At 39.9% G+C, this 21,266-nt stretch overlaps 1 long non-coding RNA gene across 1 annotated transcript; it reads left to right on the top strand.

Moving 5' to 3' along the window:
- The first annotated feature begins 133 nt into the window (after nucleotides 1-133).
- LOC123506513 lies at nucleotides 134-20,486 on the top strand. Its single transcript, XR_006675457.1, has 3 exons — nucleotides 134-191; nucleotides 18,335-18,405; nucleotides 20,391-20,486. It is a non-coding gene; the product is annotated as an uncharacterized LOC123506513 (long non-coding RNA).
- The last annotated feature ends 780 nt before the right edge of the window (nucleotides 20,487-21,266 follow it).

Below are 21,266 nucleotides of genomic sequence, written 5' to 3' on the forward strand. Positions count from 1 at the left end.
ATCCCTTTTCCGGAGCGGGGCTGTTAGTCACTGTGGTTCGAGTGAGCTGTACCAGAGTCGTGAAGCTTCATGTTGATGTAAGCGACGCAAATAAGCCACACAGTTACGTAGTATTAAGCCTAGTAAGTGGGCGGTTACTGTACTTACCACGTTTTCGGTCTTTCTGTGGTCTACCTACTCTCTTTCCACAGGTAAGATATACATAAGGAATTGTATATAGCAAGGAAGAAAAGTTGCTTTGGTGTAGGAGAGCAATTCGGTGAAGAAATGCACAAGGGAAGCTTATTGATATCGTGCGAAGGATGGAAATGTGGTCATGCTAAACATCGCTTATTACCTGCATTATTAATCACCTGTCGTGCCCAGGTATAGCTTGCACTAATCAAGACATGATTAATCTTGTTAGGGTTGACGGTAACAAGCGATCAGTAAAGATAACAATGATAACGGTGTGAAGAGACGCGTTGGAGAAGGACAGTCGTAGCATATTCCATGGCGCCCCTACTTATCCCGCCACTTGAGTCCTTTTTTATCAGCTTGTGACATCCCTCGCTTGGCGATATGCTGGACGGGACTTGAGCGTGCGAACGTGCCGTGACCAAGGTGACCCGTGTCCTGAGGGTGGAGGGAGGGACCGAGGGAATAGCACAGCAGAGAGAATGGCCAGGGATGATGTAGAGAGCGGCAGATGTGTGCATGCATTTCTTTCTAGTGTTAGTCATAGAGTATTCTTATTTCGTTGGTATGTTCACCTTTAAACCTTTCTGTTCTTTTCTCACTTCTATTTTTTCTTCTTTATGTTAACGTCCCTGTTCTTTCGAATGGAATAAAAATTTTACTTTAGAGGAAAAACAATAAGATAACACGAACCGCATATTTTTTCCTTCCAAATGTAATCAGTGAACTCTAACTAAATTTTATAATACACGATAGCTGAAACGAAGGAGCAGCAAGTGTAGGTGTAAATACAGGATAGTAAAGACCATGTAAAGCCAAGCAAGCTGTTTGCCGTATTCTTTCTGTATGTAATCGATCAGATCCTACACACTCCAGACAAATGGTAAATTTGATTGAATTTGGAATTTCAGAATAACAGAATAATGAGCGGCGTTATCAAGGCACTCTGGGAGTCGATTCGAAGTAGATAAAGCTTCAGTAACGATGCTTGTCAGTTTGCTGCGACCACTCGTAATGCACTTCTATTGTGCATGACATCCATGGAGCTTCATCTGGGCTGGTGATGATAATGATGGCTCTATATTAATATTCTTATGATATATGAACGTTAGGATCAAATCTGAAGTAGGTGAGGGTTAAGTAAATGCTTCATATATTTTTAACTGATTGCTGATTCTTATTTTATCGCTTAACACTCATGATATTATTATTTTTTTTTAGTGATGAGCAACACAATTGAGAAGAAAAAAATTGGAAATTAATCCATTAGGCACGTCAACAGATAAGGTCATACGGCACCGCTCGGGTTAACGGGAGAACGCTACATCTCCCACCGGGCAACTAGGTTTGGCAAGGATTCGAACACGAACCGCCTTAACCAACTACGCCACCCAGTTCCCCAATTGAGAAGAGGAAGATGAAAGAGGGTCAGAGTGATCTTGAGCATCCCGTTCCTTGCTTTTCCCACCATTCACTAAAGACCCTTATGTACAAAAGAGTATATATGTTCAATAGCTCAAAAGAGTGACTGTTCTATATAAGATAAATATTTAATTGCCTATTCAATCCGTAACTGGAGGTGAGTTTTCTTGTATGATTTGCTTAATCTGCTTTCTTAGACAACAATGTCGTATATACAAAATAAAATACTTAATAAAATGAAAATAAAAGTAAGCTTGGTCCCATACAGATTGTAAGGGCAAGGAGAAAAATTTAAATCAATAATTCTAGATGTGGATGGCTTTTCCTTGGTCCTCTCTTCTCCAAGGTTCATTCCAGATCTCTTACCGTAAAGATGAACACGTTGGAGCTACTAAGTCTCATCAAACATCGTCTTTTGTAAGTCTTACGCTCGACATCTTATTACGGTTCACAGTCCAATATAAGCCACATTCAAACCTTCATACAGGAGATTCAGCCTTGAACTTTTTTGCTGTATCTGTTTATCCTAATCTCTCTGTTGTTTTCTTCTTTTCATAAATCACTATTGATTTCGTCTAACGTTACTAGTTGGGTTTTCATGCAGTGTCATAAATGATAAAAAGTGATGAGTAAGTAGGTAGAAACAAAAAAGCTAATCTCTCTCTCTCTCTCTCTCTCTCTCTCTCTCTCTCTCTAAAGTTCTAAACGATAAGTAATTGGTAAGTAATTTTTTATGCCATTTATTCAGCCCACAGCCACACCAGCATCTAAGGTCATATTAAAAGTGTGTGTCCCGCCCTTCCTTTTTATATTACACCGATTATAGGAGCCTGTATTGAATTATTGACAAGGTACGATGTTCGAATTCATTATGAGGCGTTCCGGAGCTTCATAAGGGCGACTCCGAGGCATCGATCCCTGCCTGACGTCATAATATTCAGCTGGTTCCAACCTGCCGTGATGGAAGAAGGCTGTTGGTTCCTCTTGGTGATTTTTAGGGGTTATATTAGTCTTTTCACTGAGGATATTATGACACCAAGCGCTATGTACTGTTAATACTTTTCCATTATTATTATTATTATTATTATTATTATTATTATTATTATTATTATTATTATTGTTATTATTATTATTTATTAGAAAAGTTACTTATATTACTAAAATTGAAATATATTGCTACTACTACTACTACTACTACTACTACTACTACTACTACTACTACTACTACTACTACTACTACTACAAAGTGCTACTGTGGCTCGATAAGGTCCTTTGATAACAGATGCATAGGCAGTTGTTGGAATTCGGCTCGGTTGTTAATCATTTCACCATAATAACGATCTACTACTACTACTACTTCTACTACTACTACTACTACTACTACTACTACTACTACTACTACTAGCCTACTATTACTAATGATGTCGATGATATAGTGTGACTTCCTAGTTTTCTCATTCTCCATGCTGGTAGAGGCGGGCCAGTCAACCTCTATGAGTACGTGTATATTGAGATCGATTATCCCTGACTCACCCCATACACAGCGAGGTAACAAGCATGAACAGTAAAACAAATAAGAATAAACAGACTAGAAATACGTTATTAAATAGATTTGACGGATGAAAAAATGGAGCAGAGAGAGAGAGAGAGAGAGAGAGAGAGAGAGAGAGAGAGAGAGAGAGAGAAAATATGACTATTTCTCATAATGTGTTCATGTGTGCTGACGAGAGGGCAAGCAAATCCCGGTGTGTGTGTGTGTGTGTGTGTGTGTTCAAGCTGGATGACGGGAGGCAAGTGGAGGGAGAAGCAGGAAGAGGAGGAGGAAGAGAGGGGGGGTCATGGGAGGAGAAAGGCGACGACGAGGACAAGTGGGAGAATGAGAAGGATAACAGAACAGGAAAAGGAGAGAGAGAGAGAGAGAGAGAGAGAGAGAGAGAGAGAGAGAGAGAGAGAGAGAGAGAGAGAGAGAGAGAGAGAGAGAGAGAGTAGTACGAGGAAGAAGAGAGAGAGAGGAAAGGGAGGAGAAGCAGGCGGGGGAGGAGGAGGCAAGGGGAGGAAGAATAGGAAAAGGAGAGAGGGGGGAGGAGGAGAAGGAGGAGCAGGAGGAGGAGAAGCAGCAGCAGCAGCAGCAGCAGCAGCAGCAGTTCTTTGTCTCCCCCTCTACCCCCCCCTCCACCCCACTCCTCCTACAGGACGCAAAAGAACTCATTAACAATCCAATGTAATGCAAATACACACAGCTAGGCAAACACCGTTAATTGCTTGGATGGTTCAGTTTGCAATGTTGGTTGTTTACACGATAATCTACTATTGATTCTTCACCTGGAGCAATGGCAGGTGAAGCGATACCATTGTGTGTCTCGACCATCCTGTATTCAGTCTTCCTTCGCGTTCATTATCCTCTCATTATTCTCTCTCTCTCTCTCTCTCTCTCTCTCTCTCTCTCTCTCTCTCTCTCTCTCATAAAAAAGTAAGAAAGGGTGTTTTTCTGATTCTCTTTTATGTTATTTTCATGCCACATTTTCCTGGATGCCGCCTCGCGTGTGTGGGAAAAGACAGGGTGCAGGAAGAAAATAATTACCACTAGTGTTATTATATTGCTGTGTCTCGGAAAGCATGTGTTATTGATGTGTGTGTGTGTGTGTGTGTGTGTGTGTGTGTGTGTGTGTGTGTGTGTTTGTTTGTTACTCGGTGGGTGTAGATACGCTGCCGTTTAGGTGTTAAGTTTGTTCTCTTTTAGCCTCCCAGCGGTTACTAGAGCTGATGTGACTTTCAAGGTGGTTCACAAGTCCTGCTAGTTTTAAGAGCGAAGGTGAGAAGCCCGCTCGTCTTTCTCTGGTGTGTGTGTGTGTGTGTGTGTGTGTGTGTGTGTGTTATTTTTTTTATTTTTTGTGCATCTATTTTTTCTTTCTTTTATTCTGTAGTCTTGTCGTGGTTTTCTTAAATGCTTAGAGTCACACCTGTATTATAAAGAGGTGGAAAGATTTATTTGGTTTGTGTAGAAAAGATTGGGGGTGAATATTCTACTTACTCTAATATAATGATAGTTTTGTTGTGTTTGAGTGGTTTGCTTTCTTCCGTGTTATGTTTCCAATGTATTCGATGATGAACAAAATAACCCAATGGTTGTTAACACTGGGAAAGACCTCGCCTCTGTTGTACTCAAAGGAGGCATTTGATTGATTTCAATATAAGAAAAAAACACTAGGAATTCGCATGTGTTCTGTATGTGTGTGTACGTGGCTGTGTCTTTACGTATACGTGGCTATGCATGTATGTGTGTCTGTACGTGGCTATGTCTGTATGTGTGTATGTACGTGGCTATGTGTGTATATATGTATGTACGTGGCTATATCTGTATGTATGTATGTATGTATGTATGTACGTGGCTATGTCTGTATGTGTGTGTGTATGTACGTGGCTATGTATGTATGTATGTAAGTGGCTATGTCTGTATATGTGTGTGCATGTACGTGGCTATGTATGTATGTATGTAAGTGGCTATGTCTCTAAATGTGTATGTATGTGGCTATGTGTGTATGTATGTATGTATGTAAGTGGCTATTTTTCTAAGTGTGTATGTATGTACGTGCGTGACTGCGTTGTTGGCGGTGAGGTCAGAGCGGTTTGTTTGCTGTGTTGTTAATCAGGGTTTGAATCTCGACTCGAACGGAGATCATTTGAAATTCACCTCCTTTTACATTATCATCATTGTTGTTGTTGTTGTTGCTGTTGCTGCTGTTGCTGTTGTCATTATCATCATCATCGTCATCATTATCATGCGTCTTGTTTATCTATTCCCTTCAAGCGTCTGGCATAATAAAACGGTGTTGTAGTTATGGAGGCGCCTAAATTAAAATCCCCCCAAAAATGCAGTTATGGAGGAGTAAATTTATGGATCTCCCTCAATCTCTCGTAAGGAAAGTATGCATAACTATTAATTTTTTTTTCTCTCAGTGTTGTCTTGCTCGTTCATTATTTTTTATTTTTGTTATCTATTTTTGAATAATTTCTGAGGGTATGGAGATGTGAATGGCTCTGGTTTTTAATGTTTTTGTGTTTAAATATTTTTCTTAATTAATTATCTGCCTAGTTCTTTTTTTTGTCTGTCCGTCTGTCTGTCTTTGTCTGTCTGTCTGTCTCGTCTCGTCTCGTCTCGTCTCGTCTCTCTCTCTCTCTCTCTCTCTCTCTCTCTCTCTCTCTCTCTCTGTATATGTGCATCTACCATGACTAAGCAGTGTGTGTGTGTGTGTGTGTGTGTGTGTGTGTGTGCGCCATGCCTGGGCAGTGAGTGGCTGGCAGGCAGAGTGAGGCAGAGCGTAGTTTAAGTTTCCAGTGGCACATTTACCTTTCATGCCCGTGTCGGTGTGGCAGTCATTCCTAATGTTGCATCGCATTATTCACACTCGCCAGCTTGACTTATACATGGACCCCGGACCCTTACGACTAGGCAATAGCAAAGTTGACATTTACATTCAAATTATCGTCTTCAATATCTTGTACGGGCACGAGTATCCAGAAAGGGGAAAGTGAAATAAAGATGCATAGAAAAAGAGGGCGAGAGGGAGATGGAGAGATGATGGGTTGTATTTGACATTTTGAAAAGGCGGTGAAACTTGCATCTTTTGTCAACGGAAGGAGTCCATGTGCTGTGCGGGTTTTCTGTTAATGTTTGAAGGGGTGTCCTTTTTATTCTGGCGTGCGAGGCAGGTTTGGCCCGAGCTGGATCCTCACAAACTTGGGGGAGGAGGTGGAGAGGGAGAAGGAGGCGGATAAACGGGTGAATATAAATTGTGTCAGTAGCGAGTAGCGCACGAGGGAGACGAAAATGGAGAAGCTGACATACAAAAAAGAAAAGGGAGATGATAGTGAAATAATACAAAGAAGAAAATAGAGGGAGACTTTATTTATAAAAAAAAAATAGAAAAGTAATAAGAAACTGAACAGAACGCATACATAACGCACCTATACACCGCATGATACAATAAGAAGCACCAGGAAGAGAATAATATAGTGACTAATCCTATTAATAATGCACGTTCCCAAGCTACAGTGATCTTCAAGAAACAGAAACGTGTGAGAGAATAATGTGGATCTTGCTGTCCGGGCCACGGCGAGGATTTGCTGCCTGAATGATTAAAACGCACAGCCCCGCTTAACCCCGCCCTCTTCCGTTCCGCTTCGCCACGCCTCGCCTCACCCTAACCCCCTTTCCGTACCTCCCTTTTTGAGTCATCCCACTGAGGTCCATCGCATCTCGTTCCTCTATCTGTCATTTTATCTCGTTAGGATCCTCTCTGTTGCATTCTTGATCCATTGCTTCACTTTGCCAAAATTTTCATACCCATTCTGTATCAAACATTCTCGTCCATTACATCTCGTTTTCTGTTTCTCTTGACTCCGTTTTCTGTTTCTCTTGCCCCGTAGTGTCTCGTTCTGCCCCAGTCTCGCCACACTGACCCAAGAGACACTGATAGAATTCAAGGATAGCAATAAGAGAGAAAGACACGTGAGGAGAGATGAAAAAAAAGATCGCCTTACTAATATTTCAGGCGACCTGTAACTTTAAGTCGCCGGAAAGACGAACAGGAATGTGAGGATTATTCATTGAGTCGTAGTAGTAGTAGTAGTGGTAGTAGTTAAAGTTGTAGTAGTAGTAGTAGTAGTAGTAGTAGTAGTAGTAGTAGTAGTAGTAGTGATGGTCGTGGTTAAAGTTGTAGTAGTAGAAGTAGTAGTAGTAGTAGTAGTAATGGTGGTGAAAGTAGTGGCAGTGGTGGTGGTGGAGCCGTACATTCCTCAGTCTTTTCTCGACCTATTCCTTCCACAGCGAGTTCTTGTGCATTGTTGCTGTCTTCTACGGATAATATCATGCTAATAGCTCTTATGATCTTGTTAACAGCATGTCTCCTATGGCCTTTGCTGCACAAGACTTTCTTCATTCTCTCACTCTTATTCTGTCCACCTCTTTAATCAAGAGTTAATCAGTATTCTCAATCATTCTTGCCTTTCTTCTGGTAAACTCTAGAGCTTCCTGTCTGCCTCTCTATTTCCTCCTTATGACTTGAACTCTTTCAGGAGGGAGGTTTGAAGACTCTCATCCTGTAATTTTTGACTATCGCTTTTGACTCTTCGGGAATCGGTAACTCCATTGGCTTTTCTTTTTTTACATTTATTGCAAATTTGTCGCTCTTTTGCCGGTGCCCTTCCTACATAAAAGAATAGTTAAAATCGCAGTAGAAATAATTGGAGTAGTAATGGTATAATAAAATAATTTTCTTCGCAAATGAGACGATGAAATAATTTTATTTAAGAAAAGATTCCATGAACAAAATTTTTATTTCGAGTAATGGAATATTAAATTTTTATTCAGGATCTCAATGATTTTCTTCTTCATTGAGCTAAATTGGCCTCATATTTACATACTCAATGAACTCTGGCAAATAACTTTTACCTAATTTGAAGATACTCTTAAATTGCGAAGCTTCTGAGGCAGTCACGATGTGCATTTGTTTCTTTGTTCTAACGTTTTTTCTTCCTCATTTTATTTGTTCTAATCAATATACGAGTGCATACTGAAATGACTGTTGAGTTGTTGCTTGAATGGTGCGTAGGTGAGGAGGGAATTATACTCTGATACAGAATTGCTTATTAAAAGGTGTGGGACAGTCCAGTGACATAAACGAGAGATTTGACTTTTGATAACGTACGTGTGTGTGTGTGTGTGTGTGTGTGTGTGTGTGTGTGTGTGTGTGTGTGTGTGTGTACGTGCACGCTTCCCAGCCACAGCCAGCCTAGACTCGCATCGCTTACTCTCTTGACAAACCGAACATCAACAGCTACACCAACTTGTTTGCTCATTAGAACAAACGGCATCAGACTCTGTTTTGACAAGGCAGTGGAGCTCTCTTTCTTCTTTCCTCCTACTCACCAGTCTTCTCTCCCACCCCCCAAGTGCCCCCTTCCCCGTCCTCCTCCTCCTACTCCTCCTCCTCCTCCTAACCTTCCTCATATTCCAGCTCTCTTTTATGGCCCAGTTCTTTGGTTCCCTTTTCTTCCTTCCCTCCCTTTTTTTTCTTCGCCCTTCTCTTCCTCCTCTTTCTCATTCCGAAGCGTTTGGTTAGAGAAAGAAAACGTTGAATTGCTAGTAAGGTGGAATTTTGTGCGGTAACTGTTTTAAAATCGCCCAACTTTGCATTGTGGTACATTATTATGTCTGCTCCGGCCTCTGTGGGTCTGCAGTCAATAGTGGCTGCGCGTAATGCTTGCGTAGAACTATTGTAGTGGTGGTGGTGGTGGTGGTGGCGGAGGTGGTGGTGGTGATAGTGGTGGTGGTGACTAGTCTTATTTGTTCTCTAAGGGTTTTCTGTTCATCGTCTCTTCCTCTGCTGCTGCTGCTGCTGCTGCTGCTAGTGCCCTCACCATCACCTTCATGAATATCCCCTTGATCGTCACCACAACAACACTGCCAACAACAGGCGGCCTTGTTCCCTGTTTGCCCTAACCAGGTCATGGGAGTCTGCACACACACACACACACACACACACACACACACACACACACACACACACACACACACACACACACACACACACACACACACACACACACACACACACACACACACACACACACACACACACACACACACACACACACACACACACACTTCCGTCTCCCTTAAAAGCAGCTGTCAAGACCAGTGTACCATTTTCTTTGTCTTGGGGAGCACTATTACCAACCTTTCGTCACGTGAGTCAGTGCTACCAATCTATTGGCAAGTGACAGTCAGGTGAACAAATATAATAATGATTTCCCGCTGCTCTTTCCTGATGCTGAAACACATACGTAATAATGATTTTCACCACATTTTGGAGTCATTTCATAGCACGCGAACATGTGAATTACACACACACACACACACACACACACACACACACACACACACACACACACACACACACACACACACACACACACACACACACTCACCTTTTGGAATGAGGAAGGAAAATATATACATTGAAGCGAAAACTTATGTTTAGATATATTTTTACGTCTCATAATGTACCAATACGAGTATTTTGACCTTGATTTTGGGCATGAGGGTTATTGAATGTAGATACGATAATTTTGTACTACTGTAGCATGTCAGAAATACAAATGTGGATAATTTTCCGGATAAGTATAAGATAAATTTAGAATGTTTGAGGAACTTCCACATAGATATTTAGATAGATTTATTGAGTGGACAAACTGCGGAATAAACATGAATTTGTAATATGAAATTCTTACATGGCAGGTTTTTTATTGCTATGGGCGTCCTTCACCGACCTTTAGAGCACAGTAAAGGTAATAGAGGTGGAGACATCAGAGGCAGAGTGAGTACCAGTATTTATTTTGTCTTTTTTTGTTCTTTTCTTTCTTTTTTTATTACAGAACATGGTGAAAAGGCTTAGTATAGAAATGAAGCTGATGAGGAAAATGTAAAATTGTGTTGCAGCGAAGAGGGGGGAACCGTGAAAGGAGGGTGGTGATGCTAATGACTTTTCTTAACCTCCCACTGCACCATGCAACACTTTACAAACCTTAAAGCACTGCATATAATTTCTACCTGTACCTGAAAAATAAGAGAGACTAAATGAACAGTTTTTTTTTCAATATCTATTTGCTATAATGTTCGGAGGTGGCTGGTGATTGAGAAGTGCGTCAGAGAAGTCTGTTGAATAAAGTGACTAGTAGAAAGGTTAAACCCGCTGCACTGAACCATAAGTAATGCAAGATAAGGCCAGTAAATAAGTAGTAGTCACGTCCCGGAAATATAAATTCACCACTATTACCATTTCCAAGGCAATGGTTAAGGATCATTAAGTATTACTGAGAAGGATTTTTTTTTTTCACAAGCTGTAGGGAGTCAAAACAATGCAATGTAAGTGTCAGAAGCTTTTGGAGGTAAATTCTAGTTCTATTAAGTCCTAAATTGAAGTTCCATTGACTTTGTATCGTTATTATTTCATTTTTCATTGTATATTTTAAAGATATGTTATGCCATTAATACTTTCCTAAATTTTGGTTAAGTTTCAGAAGCATTTGGAGGTAAAATTTGAATACTAGTAATCCCTAAATTTCCAAGTGGTTTCATTGACTTTGTATCGATCCTATTATAAGTATGTATAAGCTTTAGGAATATACTATACCATTAATGTTCTTAGTTTTGGTTAAATTTTCATAACTTTTGGAGGTAAAATTCTAATTCTAATGGAGTCCCTAATTCTAGTTTCATTGGCTTCGTATCGTTTGTATTATAATCATCACATGTATGCGTTTCAAGGATTTGTTATAGTAATATTTGCTTAAGATCCAAGCACGTTTTGGTTAAGTTTCAGTACATTTTGGCTTTAAGTTTTAATTCTAACACCGCCACCGCGCCATCTGGGACCACCTTGATTGGACTCGACACTTTTACTCGTGCAAATTATCCTCCGCTAGCTGTCAAAATTCTCCTCGCTACTTCAGAAATACATCACGAAAGCCGGGAGTTTTCAGGGGCTGGGAGAGAGGGAGAGTGAAGGGAGAGTTTAGAGCGCTGGACGGAATTTTGAAGCTGTTGCAGAGGTATTGAAGATGAGAGAGGAATGGGGAAGGGAAGGCTAGAAGAACAGGGAGATACTGAAACTAGTGGGACGTTTTCTAGGGATAGGAGAAAGGAATAGGGAAGGAAGAGTTTAGGAAATATGTGATACTGAAACTGGAGATTTTTAATAGAGATGGTGAAGGGAACGCTTATACTGAGAAAATGAAAGGACAAGGACTATTGAAGAATGTGAAAGAGGGGGATGGGGAAGAGAAGGGTTACTGCATGATAAATGTTGGAATATATGGAAATGAGTATATGAGGGATGTAAGTGGTGGTAGTGAAGGAAATGGTTTGATAAAGATGGCGAATGACAGGAAGATGAAAGAATGAAAGGTTAGAATGAAACTGGGAGGATAGAAGTCTTTAAAATGGAGAATAATTTGGATGCTGGTGATGGGTGAAGGGAGGGAGACGTAAAAGATAAATAAGTTAACTAAAGGTTGCTGATGGAAAGGGAAGCTGTGAAGGGAAGATTTTAGATTAGATAATGGAAGTGCTGGTGATGGATAATGGGAGGAAGGAGATTGATATAAAAAAAAAAAAAGAAAATATAAATAAACTAAAGATGTTGAAATGGGAGAGTCATGGAGATAACGATGGGTGATAGGAAGGCAATGAAGAAAAGATGGTAAACTGGAATAGTGAAGGGTAATGGAAGGGGTTCTGAAAGTGAGCTGTGTGATAGAGAGGGTGACGTTTTTTAGGGCAAGAGGCAGTGCGTCGCTTCCCTCATTGAAGTTTTCACAATATTTAAATCACTGTTCCGTCTTAAAATGTCAGTCTGGTACAGCGTTATGTATTATTCCCGCCTTAGAACGAGTATACCGGAGAGAGAGAGAGAGAGAGAGAGAGAGAGAGAGAGAGAGAGAGAGAGAGAGAGAGACCTGCAGGGATTCTTCTCATAAATGGCTTCTCATCTCGTCTCGAAAACAAGAAATCTTATCCAAGCAACTATTTTTTTTCTTTTCTTTCTTTTGACATTTTCTTCCAACTCTTATAACATTTACCATTTTACACACACACACACACACACACACACACACACACACACACACACACACACACACACACACACACACACACACACACACACACACACACACACACACACACACACACACACACACACATCTTTACACTTATTCATTCCAAACCAACACGTCTATTCGAATTAAACTTATTCCATGAGTTTATATTTACTTTTTTTTTTTTTTTAGGGTAATAAGTCATTCCTTCAGATTTTTCGAAAGTTGGCACTGATTATACATTCCTTTAAGAGAAGAAAGTTTATCCAAAAGGGAGTAATTTATCAGCAATAGTCAGATAGTCCGATAGTCTGTTTGTTCTTTTAGTGGTGGATTTGGTGAGTGGAAGGAAGTGATAGAAGTGGGAAAGAATGAAGAGGATAAAGAAGAAGAGGAGAAGGAATGGAAGAAAAAAAAAAAACTGGAACTGGTCAGGCTGCGGAGGAGAAAGAGTAGGATAAAGAATAGAAGGAGGAGAAAATGGAGAAAGAGAAGAAAAGCATGGATGGGGTGAAGTGAAAAATAGTAAAATTGATAGGAGAGAGAGAGAGAGAGAGAGAGAGAGAGAGAGAGAGAGAGAGAGAGAGAGAGAGAGAGAGAGAGAGAGAGAGAGAAACGAAAAAAATGGAGGAAAAAGAGAAGACTGATCGATTAATTGATATATTGATTGATTTAAGGTGCTGAGAAGAAGTGAAGGAGGATGCAAAGAGAAAGCAGGAAAGGTAGGAAGCAACTAGAAGAGGAGGAAAAGTAGAAAAAAAAGAAAGATGAAAAAAATGAAAAGATGAAGTAAGGAGAGAAGGAAGAAAAGGGTAAATATGAATGATAAATGGAGAACGAGATGAAAAAAAAAAGAATAGAAGGAAATAAATGAGGAATATTAGGAAGAGTATCAGGAGAGAAGTTATAGGGGTAGAAAATTAAAGGGGTTGAATAATTAACCTACTTTTGTACTGGGATGCATGTTTACCTTGAGTTTTGGGTACGATTAGATGATTTGATTTTACATTACGAAGAGTCTATGGAGGTCAGAAGATTAATGGCCAGAGTCTTCACTATTTTAATCCCCACATAAGTTTCGGAATCTGTATAAAATTATCAAATAGTAAACAGAATGAATATGAAAACGCGTCATGGTACTAAAGAGGTTAAAAGGAGAGACAGAAGGATGGAGAGAAGGAAATAGGACGTGGAAAAGGAGGAGGACGATTGAAGAGAACCCCAAAACATGCCATAATAATCATCAACATACCGTAGCGTTACAATGTACACACGCAACCAGATAAAAAAAAAACAAAAAAAAAAAAACATGCCATATTCTTCATAAATAAGAAAAAAAAGATGTTTATTGCTAGTTAGAGAGAGAGAGAGAGAGAGAGAGAGAGAGAGAGAGAGAGAGAGAGACTAATTACAATGATTTCAATGATGATAATGTAAAACTCTCTCTCTCTCTCTCTCTCTCTCTCTCTTATAGCAATTCTTTTTTAATTTCCTCATACAGTTTGTCTTTCACTACATTTACCCTCCCTTCATTTCCATCGTCTTAACCATTTCTTTCCTCTTCCACCTATTCTGCCTCGATTTTTACTTAGTTACCCTCTCTTGTTTTCATTTAATCTGGCATTTCTGGTATATTATGCAGCAGAATTTAAACATCTTTTTTCCTGCTCTACGATTATTGTTTTCTCTTTTCCTCCTCTTTACCTGGCGGGATTCGAACCCTCCCTGTTGTATGTATAAGTGTTCCAAGGACAGGTAATGTAAAATGCATTCGTGGCATTTTCACAGAGTTTATCCTCCAGTAATTGTTTGGCATTTTGGGTCGGAGCTTATGCGAAACTTTTAATACTTTCAAAACAGGCGATGAATTTGGCGAATGTATCTGATTCCATGGAATATGTCAGGTTTTGTACGCGCGTGTGTGTGTGTGTGTGTGTGTGTGTGTGTGTGTGTGTGTTGAAGCTTTTGTTGTTTTACTGAAGCATTGTAGGAGGAGAGAGAGAGAGAGAGAGAGAGAGAGAGAGAGAGAGAGAGAGAGTCATATGTTTCGCCTTCCTTCATTATTTCTCCACCTAATAACAAGAGAAGGAATCTAATAGCAATCAATATACATAACTAACTAAAACGTATTCTTCTCCTCTTCCTCCTCCTCCTCCTCCTCCTCCTCCTTCTTCTTCTCTTTGCTGTTGCTACTGTTATTCCTGTTGTTATTGTTTTCTTGTTCATATTCTTGTTCGTTAGTATCCACCGTGCACTCACACCACCTTCTTTTATTCTTCCCACATAACCACGACACCCACTCCACCCTCCACTTTCTCCACTCCACACAAGGGTAGTGGTGGTGGTGGTGGTGGAGGTGTTGGAGGTGATGGAGGGGGCAAGTGGAGGAAGGAAGAACTCTGGGACTGGAAAGTGACGGTGTTGGACGGTCACCCTATGCATTATTACCAGTGGTTCTTCTCAAGTATGTCGCCTTTACTTATGTATTCCTGGACTCTGCCACCCTCCTTCACACACACTGCCAAACCCTCCTCCTACTGCTCCTCCTCTTGCTCCTCCTTCTTTTCTTCTTCGTTCATCCTTTTTCTGTCTTTGTTGTCTTCTTCGATGTTGTTGGTGTCCTCGTCCTCCTCGTCCTCTTCGTCCTTCTTCTCCTCCTCCTCCTCCTCCTCCTTCTTTTCTTCTTCTTCATCCTTTTTCTGTGTTTGTTGTCTTCTTCGTTGTTTTTGGTGTTCTATCCTCCTCGTCCTCGTCCTCTTCGTCCTCCTCCTCCTTCTCCTCCTCCTCCTCCTCCTCGTCCTCGTCCTCCTCCTCCTCCTCCTCCTCCTCCTCCTCCTCCTCCTCCTCCTCCTCCTCCTCCTGCTCGTCCTCATCGTCCTCCTCCTCCTCCTCCTCCTCCTCCTCCTCCTCCTCCTCTTCCTCTTCTTCTTCTCCTCCTCCTCCTCCTCCTCGTCTTCGTCGTCTTATCTCTTCGTACTCTTTCTCCACGTCCTCCTCCTACTTCTTGTTCTCTTCCTTGCCGTCTTCCTACACTTCTTCCTCATTTTTATCGTCTGTCTTCGTTTTTCTCCTCCTCTTCCTTTTCCTCTAGTCTCAGATTTTTATTAATTTCTCTTTCCTTCTGTATCTTTCTTTGTCAACTACTTTGTTCTTCTGATTCTTTTTCCTCCTCTTGTGCTTCCTACTCCCCTTTTCCTCTTATTTTTCTTTTTTTTCTTTTCCATTTCTTTTTCACTTGCTACTTTAGGTGTTCACCTTTCAACATATCTTTTTTATTCTCGCTCTTATTTTTTTTCTTGTCCTTCTTCCTCTTCATTTTCCTCTTTCTTGTCCTCCTAACTTTGGCCCATCTCTTTTATCTTCCACTTCTTCACTTAACTTCTACATGTATTTCATCGTTCTCCATTACATCTCCTCCTCCTCCTCCTCCTCCTCCTTCTCTACTCAAAGTAAATAAAGATAAAAGATTATTGAGTGTCAGAGAAGTTTTGCTAACAGTTTCTTTTTTTCAGGAATTATTGCATGTAAAAATACGACGAAAAAGAAGGAAAAGAAGACAAGGGAGAATAAATGAAAAAAAAAAAAAAAATGGAAAAAAAGAGAAAAAGAAATACACCCAAATGTTCTCACTGGATAGAGAAAGAAACATTATAAAAGAAGCGTTTCGTTAACGTCACTTGGGTTCCGATACAGAAATATTTAGGATCTGGAAGAAAAGGCCGATTAGGTGTGACATTTTGTACCTGCATCTACTTCTCTCATTGCTTACTTCAGCGGGGACGAGACTTGTAATTGATCGATACCTGACGAGACTGTTTGTAATGCCCCGCCCCCCCCTCTCTCTCTCTCTCTCTCTCTCTCTCTCTCTCTCTCTCTCTCTCTCTCTCTCTCTCTCTCTCTCTCTCTCTCTCTCTCTCTCTCTCTCTCTCTCTCTCTCTCTCTCTCTCTCTCTCTCTCTCTCTCTCTCTCTCTCTCTCTCTCTCTCTCTCTCTCCTTTTTATCTTAATGTACTTTTCTATTTTATTGTGATAATGTTTATGTACTGATAGATTAAAGTTATTATTTTGGTATTCCTTTTCTTCTTTGCTTTGTTTTTTCTTCTTTATTTCCCTTGTTCATATTTTTCCATGTTTTCTTCTCTATTCTGCTTCTCTTTTTTTTCTCTCTTTTTTTTGTTTATCTGTTCTTTCTTTCTTTCTGTGGTCTCTTTTTTTTTCTCACTTTTTATACTTTCATATTCTTCATTATTCAGCTTCTGACTTGTTACTTCCTCGCTCTTAATCTTGGTTTAGTTTGTTCAACACTTTTTTCTACATCCTACGTAACTTGCTTTCTCGTTTCACCTCTTTTCTTTTATATCTTTGTTAGCTTGTGCATTTCCTTATTTATTTTTGTTTGTGTTAAAGTTTCGTCTTTTATCTTACTGTCCCTCATATTTATACCCTCTCTCAATTGCGCATTAAGAAAAAGTTATCAATATTTGGCCTTATAATGTACAAAGGAAGGTCATGAAATAAGCAATTCACTTCGTTAACTTCGATTTTGCCTTACCTCTCTATTGTAAGTCTTTAAATCTAATGACAGTCGCTTTGCAGAGCTTGGCAATGTTCAGATTGTGAGTAGATAAGGTACATGGAATATACTCAATAATGAGGTCGTTGGTATTGAGTCTGTGGGAAGCTTTAAAAGAAGACGGATAAGGGTGATAGGTGGAAATAACAAGGTACATTTTATTCGGGAACTTTCACGTGTTGGCCTAATGATTTCCTGCAGTGTTTTTTTGCTTAAGTATGACTAGAAGTGAATATGTTATGTTTCTTAACTATTGACTCTAACTGTAACTTCATCCTCGATTTTTTCACCTCCCTGACACACGCTCTCCCTTTCCCCATAGTATATAAAGTAGTTGTCTATGTATGCTTCCATTTATTATGTAACTTGCCCATCTCTTTTTTTTATCTCCTCCACTCCCACTTCCTTTCTTCCTCTTAGTGTATAAACCTGTTGTCTCTCTTTGTTCTGTTGTTCCTTTCGTTGCATATGCTCATCCTTCCCAAGATAGAGATGTAGCTTTTTGTGTTTCTTTATAGTTGCAGCTGGAGTGTCAAGTTTCATAATTCTCAACCTGGTTTAACACAATCCAAACTGATTTAACCTAATCGAACTTGAATGACTTAACCTAACAGCACATTTCTCTCATAATCTAATATCATCTAGACTTATTTTTGTTATAGATAGGCAGATATATAAGCCTAAGGTAATAGCATTGTATGTATTTCTCTTATAGTTCCGATTTTTGTGTTTACCGTCGGCTTAATTCCACTTAAGTTCTACAGTTTGTCATTTCAGTAACGATATGGATCATGGTTATTACTCGTATCATTGCCTTTTAACACCAAAAAAGAGTACTTTCCTTATAGTAAGGTAATTGTTCTATAATCCCTCATTATATCAAGGCTTTTGTGTGTATTACTCACTTCCAGGCGCCGCAAGAACCTCAAAACATTCCGTCATAGTAAGACAACTGTTCTACATTCTATTTCATTTTTAATTAAGTCATATATCAAGGTCTGTGTGCGTATTACTCACTTCCAGGCGCCACAAGGACACCCTCCGAACATTCGAGCCTCTCTCCATTGTCTGTCAGAACCGCCGATCATTTGCCACAGAGAAGCACTTCAGTTACCCTCTCTCGTCTTTCTGGCGGCTTCTCATGTGTTATTTTTCCTGTGTGTGTGTGTGTGTGTGTGTGTGTGTGTGTGTGTGTGTGTGTGTGTGTGTGTGTGTGTGTGTGTGTGTGTGTGTGTGTGGCCAACTTCGTGAGGCGAGCGGCTGTTTCCTCGAACTATTTTTGTATGGCTTTCTGATAAACTACATTTTCTGGCGTCTTTTATATTCCTTTCGTAAATAAAACTCTGTGACCGCCCTTGTTGAGAGAGAGAGAGAGAGAGAGAGAGAGAGAGAGAGAGAGAGAGAGAGAGAGAGAGAGAGAGAGAGTCAGTCAGTTAGTCATTTATCCTTTTTGCTTTTTTATGGATGTGTTGTCTTATATCTAATTTCATTATTCCCCAAACAGACGAATCACTGAGGAGCAACACTAAGAGACTCATGTGCTGCAGAGGGCGCGACAAAGCCATACTCAGCTAGGTACGTGTTTTATGCAGGGCAGTTGCAAAGGACACAGTGATGAGGTGTCAAAGAGAGTGGTATAAGACGTATTGTATTGATTATGTGTTTCGAGTGTTGTTGGTAAGGAAATGGTGTTTTCTTAATGTAATGGTGCCCTGAAGAACCCATTGCTGTTTCTACTAGTGCTACGTCGCCTACAGGAAATTATTGCTACATTTGGTGAGTGTTATTGTTACTCATTCTGCTTTTACTACGACTATTATTATTTTCAGTGGAAGCAGTGGCTGTGGAAATATTAATGAGTGTTTTGTTAGATGAAAAATGTGCAGCAGAAAACGTTATCAAGGCTGGACAATGTTAGATATGTGTGTGTGTGTGTGTGTGTGTGTGTGTGTGTGTGTGTGTGTGTGTGTGTGTGTGTTATTCTCAGTAGATTTAGAAGGTTACAACATCTCATATTCATCAAACCACGCTGTATTGAATGTTTCCATTTAAACCGTGTCCTCTTCATTTTAAGGGGAAACTTAGAAAAAAGGCTGGTTTATTGATAAAGTGTTTTTGGTAATCTTGGTGTGGTGTATGTTTTATTCGAGTCTTGGGATTCGCTGTATTGACTGTCACTTTTCGTCTTATTTTGGTTTATTTTACAATTGGTATTTTGCTTAGCCTGTTATTTGGACAAGTAAAAGTTCATCGCCCTGATTTTTTTTAATTAGTTATTATAGATTTTACCAGTACACTATTACTACTACTACTACTACTACTACTACTACTACTACTACTACTGCTACTGCTACTGCTACTGCTACTGCTACTACTACTACTACTACTATTACTACTACTATGCATGAATGCGGGGGGGTATAGGCGTGTCTGGGTGGATGAGGGCGGGTGAGGGCGTGTTATGAGGGGCAGAGGATCTCATTAGACATTCACAGGTTGGTTCTGTGGCGTAAAAGGTTCGCTGCGAGGCGGCTGAGAGTGTTCAATAAAGACTGAGGGAGACGTTAAGAGTTCAGGCGACCTTTGTAAAGCTCACAAGTTAAGTTAAAGATGGAAATGCCGCGGATAAAACTCTCCTTCTCACTAGGTTTACGAATAAATCCCTTTTCTCTTGGTGTGATTCTCGATTTAGATAATTTTTTTTCTCTCTCTCTTTGTATCTCCCTCCCTACCTCTCTCTCTCTCTCTCCCTCTCTCCCTCTCTCTGTTTGGAGTTAAAATTTTTAGGAGTGGAGGTGCTTCACTCATCCTCGTGTTTGTGTGAAGAGCATTGGCTGTCCCGCGTCACCTCACCTGTCAGGGAGCCCACCTAAAAAAAAAGGCTTATTCCCATTCACCTGTGGCTTCAAGGGCCGTCACCAGAGAGAGAGAGAGAGAGAGAGAGAGAGAGAGAGAGAGAGAGAGAGAGAGAGAGAGAGAGAGAGAGAGGTTACCCTAAAGAAATATTACCTTATTAATGTTAAATATTCATGTATTTACCTTATTGTTTATTTATTTTCTGTAAGAGGAAGGCTGAGCAAAGGCAAGAAAAGGAACACTGGTCCCTTTTATCTGCTATTTCTACGTATTCATTTTTCATGCACGGGATCTAAACAAGCCGACAGACTCATCTACTAACTTCTCACCTTCTCATTATTAATACACTCACTCAGTCCCGCATATAAATTAGGAGATCATTGATATATACGCTATCTTAAGAATATATACATTTATTTATCAATGTAAGTAAATGTGAAGTGTGGTTTTGATAATGTGTAATGTGAAAATATTGGATTACATATACTTTGTGTGAAAATAATGTGAGAGAGAGAGAGAGAGAGAGAGAGAGAGAGAGAGAGAGAGAGAGAGAGAGGTTAGAGATACGTGTCCATGCATCTTTAGTTAACATGTCTGCAGTGAGCGCCCCGTGGACCAGTGAGCGAGGGACACGCATACATAAGGTGACCAATCGGTGTGGTCATGTAACAAAGATAACCCGTCACTCCTTCTTACCCCGCCAGGTGCCGTGCAAAGGTTAATGAGATGGGAAACGTTATAAGCGACGTAAGAAAGAGAGGAACGCTTGATACTTCTGATTACACGTTTGCCTCGCCTAAGTTGTGGTTAGTTTTTTTTGTTTTTTTGTTTGAATTTTTAGTGTGTGTGTGTGTGTGTGTGTGTGTGTGTGTGTGTGTGTGTGTGTGTGTGTGTGTGTGTGTGTGTGTGTGTGTGTTTGTCATTGGTTCTTTGTTTGGTGGTTACTGGTGTGATTTTGTGTGTGTGTGTGTGTGTGTGTGTGTGTGTGTGTGTGTGTGTGTGTGTGTTATTTGCTTTTGTATTTACTTTGCTGATTATTATTATTATTATTATTATTATTATTATTATTATTATTATTATTATTATTATTATTATTATTATTATTATTATTATTATTATTATTATTATTATTATCATTATTATTATTTTATTATTATTATTATTATTATTATTATCATTATTATTATTATTATTATTATTATTATTATTATTATTATTATTATTATTATTATTATTATTATTATCATTATTATTATTATAGCAAGCCAATACAAACAAAAGAAAGACGAAGAAACGCAAGCAAAAAAAAAAAAAAAAAGAGATAAGAAAGTTCATTCAAGAGAGAGAGAGAGAGAGAGAGAGAGAGAGAGAGAGAGAGAGAGAGAGAGAGAGTGTTAGTGAGGGTCATCTCGCGCCTTCAGCACTATCACCCTAACAAACTTTCTTCCCTCCTACCCTCCCTCCTTCCTGCCCTCTCTCCCTCCAAGACTGCCCTCTTAAAGTTTCACGAGGACGCCGAGAACCCGAAAATTCTAGGCCCAAGTTAATGACCTCTCTTGACATGCTGGGAGGAAGAGGAG

This window comes from Portunus trituberculatus, chromosome 20, assembly GCF_017591435.1.
Source record: "Portunus trituberculatus isolate SZX2019 chromosome 20, ASM1759143v1, whole genome shotgun sequence".
Lineage (NCBI taxonomy): Eukaryota > Metazoa > Arthropoda > Malacostraca > Decapoda > Portunidae > Portunus > Portunus trituberculatus.